The 8618-nt window shown below is 40.9% G+C and overlaps 1 pseudogene across 1 annotated transcript; it reads right to left on the reverse strand.

Annotated features, from left to right (window-relative positions):
* Nucleotides 1-2050: 2050 nt before the first annotated feature.
* LOC308433235 (cyclin-K-like) lies at nt 2051-3334 on the reverse strand (annotated as a pseudogene). The gene has a single exon. The product of its transcript is annotated as a cyclin-K-like (transcript).
* Between the last annotated feature and the right edge of the window lie 5284 nt (nt 3335-8618).

Below are 8618 nucleotides of genomic sequence, written 5' to 3' on the forward strand. Positions count from 1 at the left end.
ATATGACTCACCAGAGGCCCTGGGCTACTTGACTATACCATTTGCAACTGATAGAAGAAGAAAAAGAGCAGACGTCCCCTATGTCTCAGCATCCAGTCCCTACCCAATTCCTTAGAACTTCTCTAATACTGTGGATTTATTGCAAGATACTCTTAATTGCCTGTATTAGCAAAGATAAATTCCACAAGAGATCCTTAATCTAAGTCAATGGCATTTGGCAATCCTTTTTTTTGTCAACAATTTGTTTTGTTTGGTATTTGCAAAATTTACACAGTTAAATATGTTAGTCACATTTTAAAATGCTGTGAAACACAATCTCCTGTCCTCTACCACTCCCAGTTAGTGGAAAATCCAAGTGATTTCATTCCACTGGGGTGAACATTGTGTATTTGAATAATAACTGCTATGTAGACCAAAAGAAGATGCATCCTATGTGATTGCTTATGCCTGGAAATCCAAGAACTTGGAGGCTGAGGCAGAAGAACTACCTTCTAAGTTGAAAATTGAGCTCCCTGCCAACTTCCCCATAGAAGTAGACCTGTCTCCAAAAGATAAAAAGATCAAATCTCTCTCTCTCTCTCTCTCTCTCTCTCTCTCTCTCTCTCTCTCTCTCTCACACACACACACACACACACACACACACACACACACACACATACACACACACACACACACACACACACAATCATTCTTTCCACTGGTATTCATTTATGGCTCATTCATCTAAACACAGTCCTAACACTAACACTATGGCTAGAGGGATGTCCACCTACAACCCACTATGGAAATATGTTTAGAATATAATGAACATAACCCCCACTGCTTCACTGTTACCATAGTATCAGTGTGTTGTTAATACTTGTACATAGATATGCAACTTCTTGTGTGTATGCAGCATGTGTCAGGTGGATGAAAGAGGGATGATGAGAGAGAAGGTTAGTAAAAAGAAAGAAAAGGAAGGAAGAAGAGAGAAGGCAAGAGGGATGGGGGAGAGAGAGAGAGAGAGAGAGAGAGAGAGAGAGAGAGAGAGAGAGAGAGAGAGAGAATGTGGGGTGTCAGAAGGACAGAGCAAGAATTATGTCGGACATAAGCCTTTCAGTCCCACCCACTGTTATCTGCTTCTGCAGCAAGGCTCTCTATCCTACACATTCTATAACATCTCCAAACAATGAGACAACTTGAGAACCAAGTGGTCCATGTGTGAACATATGGAGAGATTTCTTCTCTTTCTTTCTTTCTTTCTTTCTTTCTTTCTTTCTTTCTTTCTTAATTTCTTAATTTCTTTCTTTCTTTCTTAATTTCTTAATTTCTTTCTTTCTTTCTTAATTTCTTAATTTCTTTCTTTCTTTCTTAATTTCTTTCTTCTTTCTATTTTTAAGTTTCAAAACTGATTTTATTTCAGTAACTGACTGAAGGATTCTCATTTGTAACCAAGATGGATTCACAGTATGTTGTTACATTCACACTTTAAAAAAAAATATCTCTCTATGGACAAGATTTTGCAAAGAGATGTAAGCATTCTTTTCAAGTACACACCTCCTTTCTCCCTGGAGGGAAGGAGACAGCCACCTGACATGGCAGCTCCTCTTTCCCCCAGATGGCATGAGAGGTCAGAGTTACAAACTATGTGAGGACTCACCTCACCTACTAGGGACCACAGAGAGAAGCCACAGAATGGAAGGACAGCAGCTGGACCGCAGACAGGAGGACATGGATACCAAAAGTTTGTTCCCAGGCAAATTGGGCACTGATTTCTAGTGGGCTAGTCACTGCTTCCTGAAGCTATTAACTGAGCCAAAGTGGCTACTTTACATCCTCACTAGTAAAAAGGAACCCAGTGCAGGACACAGTGCAGCTCAGACTTGATGTGGTCACAAATGACACAGCCCAGTGTACAAGGTTCACCCCCGGGGCCAGACTGCCCACACTGCAACTGTCTAGCATATATAAAGTACCCTGCTGCCGCCCCTCAATCTACTCTTCAAGTTGGTTAAAAAAACAATTGTTAAAAGAAAGAACAAAAGGGGGGGGGGATGCATCTTTATCATATTCAGGCTGGTGGCAAACCCAAGCCTGGAGGAGAGTGAAGAAGAACTACTTGAGTTGGGGACAGGCATGAGAGAACAGGATGGGAAATTGGGGTTGTATCTGGGGGGCGGGGGTGAAGGATAGCCTGGGGTAGAGGGAAAATGGTGGGTGGAGGAAGCTGAAGGTGGAAGAACAAGAGGTGGAGGTGGGATAAGGAGCTCTGTTTTCATCGTGGACTGCAGGCGCTGGTATCCCTCTCCTGACATGTAGGAGCTGGTGGTAGACATCCCAGCCATGTAGCTGGAGGGTGATGGGGTGGAGGCCGATGTGGTAATGGTGGGGGTTAGTGCACAGGGGCCGGGTGGCCCGGGGGAGGAGTCTGGGCTTTGGGGAGGTCACTTGATTCCACAGAACCAGTTGCATCAGCCTCACCTAAAGCAGGAAGGAGCGAGGGAGGCTTCTGGTCTCGAGGTGGGTGTGCTGGAGGCAATGGTGGGTGAGTTGCCTCAAGTCTGGGAATTTTAGGTGGTGGTGGTGGTCCTGTGGCTTTGTTCTCTTCCTTGGGAGAAGCCACCATGGTGCGCTTGGCCTGTCGGGAAGGACTGGGCTGAGAGGATGGTTTCTTGGCCTGTTGTGCTTGTAGCTGTTGCTGCTGGGCTGACTGGTGTGGGTTCTGCTGAGGCTGGGCTGCTTCAGAGACCTGAGGAAGTTGTAACTGCAGCACGTGGGGCACTTGTGGTGTGGGCTGAAGAGATGGGGGCTGCTGCAGCTTATGAGGGGTGTGGTGAGGCATCTGTTGTTTCCCTTGTGAGTAAAAGTCCCACATTTGGTGGCTGATGTCTTCCAGAACGTCAATGGGGACAACTTGAACAAACTGTTCCCACCATCTCCTGTACATGGGTTTGGAGGGCTACTCTTGTATTTCAGATTTGCGCAAACGTCCCGCAAGATACATTACTGTGACAGCCATGATCTTTGGCTCCCACTGCAGTGACAGGGTTATTCAGAGACTGTCATTTACAAATGTCCATGCCATTTGATCCAACTTGTGAATTTTGTGTTTATCACCTTTGAGTTGCTTTGCGTATTTGAGCAGGAACTGGTACTGATGCTCTACTTGCAAATCAAACTTAAGAGTCTGCAACAAGATGGTTTCCAACACCATGACTTCTTCCTTTGGGTCATCTCCAAACTGGCCAAACTGAACATCATTTAATGAACTACAAACTGTTTTGATGATATCTTTACACTTTTATAGCATTTCTTCTACTTTCCCAGCCAAAAAGAGTACCAAGAGTAACAACATGGTTTTGTGTGGTCCAGGCTTGCTGATGTGACTGAAGGGCTTGGATTTTCTTTGTTCTCCTTCATTTATTGATGTAGTTTTGTTCTTCCCCAATGGGCCTCTTGAATGTTATAATTCTCTGAAGATATTTCTTCAGGCCAACATCAACCCTTCGCCTCAGGCAAAACCCTAAGTGACGTCTCTCCTTCCTGGCAGCAGCCATCTTGGATATCTGGATTTCTTATTCAAACTGCCAGAGGTAGCGGGTTGATTTTTTCCACGTGGTTGTGGCTTCCTTGATGGGACTGAGCTGTTCTCAGCTAAGACACCACTAGAAACACAAGCTCTATTCTCGTGAACTTTCTGATCATAGGCCCAGAAAGAAAGCACCTGGAAGGGAAAATAGACTAATTGGTCACTATTGCTAAATTTGACCTTTCAGAATCAAGAGATGAAGCTCTTAGGTCTAAACTCTTGCTTTTTAATTGTAGAATCATTTACAATTAGAAATGAAAGTACTATTGTAGAAGTATGTAAAAGTGAGTTTCCAGGAACCTCATCCAAGCCATGTGTATTGGATTTTAGGTTGCTAGAGGGATGTGTAGCCCATCAATTCAGCTTATATAGAGTGTTAGTATCTGTATTCAATCAACTATTTTAAAATCACTCATTAACTTAGTTAATTAACATTTTCTGAGTGGTTTTCATAGCTCAGGCACTATTTTATGTCATAGCAAATATCTAAAAACGGGAAATTTTATGTTAGACAAATATCACATTTAACATTGTAAGGATGGAAATATTAGCATATAGTCAACTACTACAAGAAGTCACATGAATGCATACTCTTGCCACCACAGAATACAAAAGCTGAGGAAGAATATAGCACACAAAGTGTCACACTCTCAACCAATGTCCTGCCTAATGTCTATGCACAGCATTCAGAATTTTTGCCAGATAATTAATACATTATCACACATATGTATGTTTGCACATGTTCAAGTAAGCTCTTTCAAGGTTAAATTTGTGAGTTTGTGTTAATCAGAAACAGCTCACTGTGTAATATGACTCTATAATTTGTTTTCTCCATAACTATGTTTGGAAGATTTTCCAATATTAATGTATTTGGTTCTGCTTTTTTTAAAACTGAACTATGGAAGATTAGTACAAAGAATTTTTCTTGACACTAAATGCTTAAGATTAACTCATTAGTTGTGTGTTATAATCACCTACCTAAAAATAAATGAAAATACTGCCCAGAACTGTGATTGAAAAAAAATCTTCATTTGTAGATGTAGTGTAGTAGATCTTGGACAGAAAATTAAGTCCTCTTGTATACTGATGTCATATTATTTCTTTCTTAAAGTGTTCTGTTTATCAGGTTAGAAAGAAAACACTCTTACAAAAACATACCTATGCATATTCATGTACAAAAGGTCCCAATCTCCTGTATTACATTTTATTTATTTTGAGTTACCCTAGGAGACGTATTTCTAGCACAATCTTTTGTTGACTTAATTTCAAATATGTCTTTAAAATAAAGCTGATTTAGCTACACAGCTTAATCAAGTTTGCTCCACTATTTTGTGAGACAGCCCTTCTTTTGGTCTTCCCACTTGGCATTCATAATTTTGAGTACCAATTATTTAGCTGTGCAGAAGTCCCTGTGTTGTCTTGAAATGAGTTATAATCAGTTATAAAAGTTGACATGCATGTAATTTAACGTCCAAGAATATTAGATTTCCTGCGTTTGTTTTCTATTTGTAGTAATGACAAGGACCAGACTAGGGCTTAATTTAGTTCCCAGTCTCAAATGTGTCAACATCTGTTCTCAGATAACATTTTTCCCTTTGTTATTAAACGTATTTGTGAATGAATTCTAAGAAGTACTTTGGCTTATGTCTGGGATGATATCTCCATACATGCCTCCTATTTGACCACTGCCCCTCCTTAGGGACCTTAACCAGCTTGCATATGGCAGAAAATCCTTTCAAGACTACCTGGGTTTGGCAATGGAACATTATTGTAAGAAAAGTGAAGTCTAGATCAAGTGTCTGTACTAAGAAACGGAAAGAGATGACAGCTTGACTTCATGTATGCCATTTTAGTGAAAGAATGGCTGTTGTATCTCATTCCATTACATTGCCTTACTTTTTTTTATTAAGCTCAGTAGTGTTAATGTGGCCTCTCTGGGTGAACTCATTGGTTTTGAGAATAAGGATAGGAAATGCCCTTTGTGGTGTTCTATTGGAAAGTTAAGCTCCAAATCCCATGGGATCTTCTTTCCACAAAGGCCACTATTTCTTTACCCATTGACTTGCTCCACACATACATATGCAAAAATTCTGTCCAACCACCTAAAAGTTAGTATTAATGACTCCTAACACAAGAGGCAAATAAAGCTCAAGTGTCTTAGTAAGTCACCTGTTAGCACAGCTTGTGAGAGTATTGTCAACAATGGCATTCCTATCTTTAAAAAAATGGGAACAGATGTTTTAGGGCTCTGTGAAATATACAGTTCTGTCAGAATTACTCCTTTGGCGTAGTGCAAAGGCAACTTCACATAATATTTAGTCATTTGAGGTGCTATGTTCCAATAAAATTTTATCTTTAGCCACCACAGCTTCAATTACATGTATCTTTACAGTACCAATATTTTTATTTTATGTGAAAAAATTAAGAGTGTTGGGAAATCATGGGCAAGTAATCATGTTGGATTTGACCTGTGAATTATAGATTTCTGACTCCTAGAATAGTGCATAATGTATTGAGTTTAATGGTGGAATTGGGAGCATTCTAAGACCATCAAATTGTGAGGTCTCAGTGTTTCATGTTCTTATGAGGAGAGCTAACTGTATCATGACTTGTGTCCTATAGCCTGGAGGCTGATGGAGTATAAATGCAAAGTTGTTCATGACTCCTACCTGTTTCTCAAGGGCATGGTTAATGAATGCCTGCATCTTGTCTATCTCCTCAATGAAGTAATGTTCTTGTGAAACTACCATGATCCAAATTGGTTTTTCTTTGGGCATGTATGTATTTATGTATGTATAGTGTGTGTAGTATGTGTGACTAACTGTTCTTGTTGGTATATGCCTGTATATGTAGGTATACATGAATTTGTGTGGCCATGTGTGTAGAAGCTAAAGGTCAATATTGATCTTCTCAATGATACTCTGTTTTATTTCTTGAACCTTAATCTCTCACTGAACCTGGAGCTCCGGACTCAACTGAGATGACACATCAGTGAGTTCCAGGAATCTGCCTGCCTTCACATCTTAAGTTCTGGGATTACAGATTTATACGACAGAGGAGGCTTTTTGTTGCATGTATTGTGGGAATTCAAAGTCAGGTCCATATGCTTGTGGGATAGACACTTCACCAACTGTGCCAGCTTCTCATTCCCTGAATGTTTTTTTGTAATTGAAAGTATTTTTTATATAGTATATTCTGATCATGATTTCTTCCCCTAAGTTCCTCCAAGATCTTCTCAACCTCCTTACCCATCTAACTGTGTGCTCTCTGTCTCTTTCATGCTTTAGAAAAATATGCAAATAAAAAAGAATCAAACTCCAACACAAGGAGGGTACCTACACCAAAGAAAAGACAAGATATTAATTATCTCAAAACAAAGCCAAAAGGAGAGAACCACCTGCATATAAAGCCACCTACAAAAACAAACAACAGAAGAATGAATACAGAAAATGTGGTTCTTTACACAATGGATTACTACTCAGCTATGAAGAATGAGGACGTACTGAGTTTTGTGGGTAAATAGACAGAACTTGAAAATATCATCCTGAGTGAGCTAACTCAGACCCAAAAGGTCATGCATGTTATGTACTCACTAATTGGTGGATATTAGCAAAACAAAAAAATCAATCCCGCCAAAACAAACAAACAAACAAACAAAAAACAAAACAAAGCAGAAAAACAAGTACAGAATATCCAAGATACAATCCACAGAACTCAAAAAAGGTCAACAAGTTTAAGGAGCCAAGTGAGGATGCCTTAATCCTACTTGGAAGAAAAAAAAACAATCAGAAGTGGGGAGGGAGGAAAGGACCTGGCTGTAAAAAGAGACAGGGTTGGGAGGAAGAGGGGAACACTATTTGTATTGGGTGGGAGAAAAGGACTGAAGCCCTTATGGCCAGCAGAATGGAAACAGGCAACATCTAGAGGTGGAAAGTCAGGGGACCTCCCCAGAATGTTCCAAAAACCTGGAAAATGAGAGATTCTCAGGATTCTCAGATGAAATGCCCTACAGTTGGGAGAGGGAACTTGGAGAGCCCACCTCCAGCAGAAAGACAGGGCATCAAGAAGAGGAAGATGGTTGCTATCCCACAGTTAGAACTTTGACCCAGATTTGTTCCAGTCTGAAAGAACAATAGAGGAGAGGAGCCTGATTAAAAGGAGGTCCAGTGACAGGCCCAAAGTGGGATCAAGTTTAAGGGGAGGCCCCAAGTGCTGACACTATTACTAAGGTTACGGAGTGCTCACAAAAGAACACTTATCATGACTGCCCTCTGAAAGACCCAACAAGAAGCTGAAAGAGTCAGATGCAGATATTTGCACCCAACCAATGGACAAAAACTGCTGAGCCTGTGGTTGAATTAGGGAAAAGCTGGAAGAAGCTGAGGATGAGGGTGACTCTGTAGGAAGACCAGAAGTCTCAGTTAACCTGGATCCCTGAGATCTCTCAGACACTGGATCACCAACCAGGTAGTATACACCAGCTGACATGAGGCCTCAGGGAGGTTAGAGGTCTGTTGGGGTTGGGGTGCAGGTTATCTTCGGTGGAGATGGGGTGGAGAAGAGGTATGGGATGGGGACCAGTCAGAGGTTGGACCAGGATGGGTATAAAACCTGGAGTGTAAAAAAATTAAATAAAAATTTAAAAAATCAAACAAGTCATAATTTTAAAAAACTCAGAACAGAGCTGGTTGCAGGGTCTGTAGAGATTCAAGCCAATGGGGGCCCAGTGCTGAGAGTCGATTTGGACCCTAGCTCTCATCCTTATTCAGGAACCTATTTCCAACTGATGGTTGGTAGCATACCATAAACATTACATTCTCCAGTGGAGTCTCACTCACAAGATATATAAACCACACATGAGAAAATACCCACATCCAGCAGAAGATAGCATACACAGAGGCACACACACACACACACACACACACACACACACACACACACACACACGCAGAGAGAAAGAGAGAGACCTCAATGTTATTTTTGTAGTCTTTATGAGGACCGTGGGTTTTGTTTCTTCTTTAGGAACAAATAGGTCTAATACAGTGCAGTT

Source organism: Micromys minutus (genome assembly GCF_963924665.1).
Source record: "Micromys minutus genome assembly, chromosome: 19".
NCBI lineage: Eukaryota > Metazoa > Chordata > Mammalia > Rodentia > Muridae > Micromys > Micromys minutus.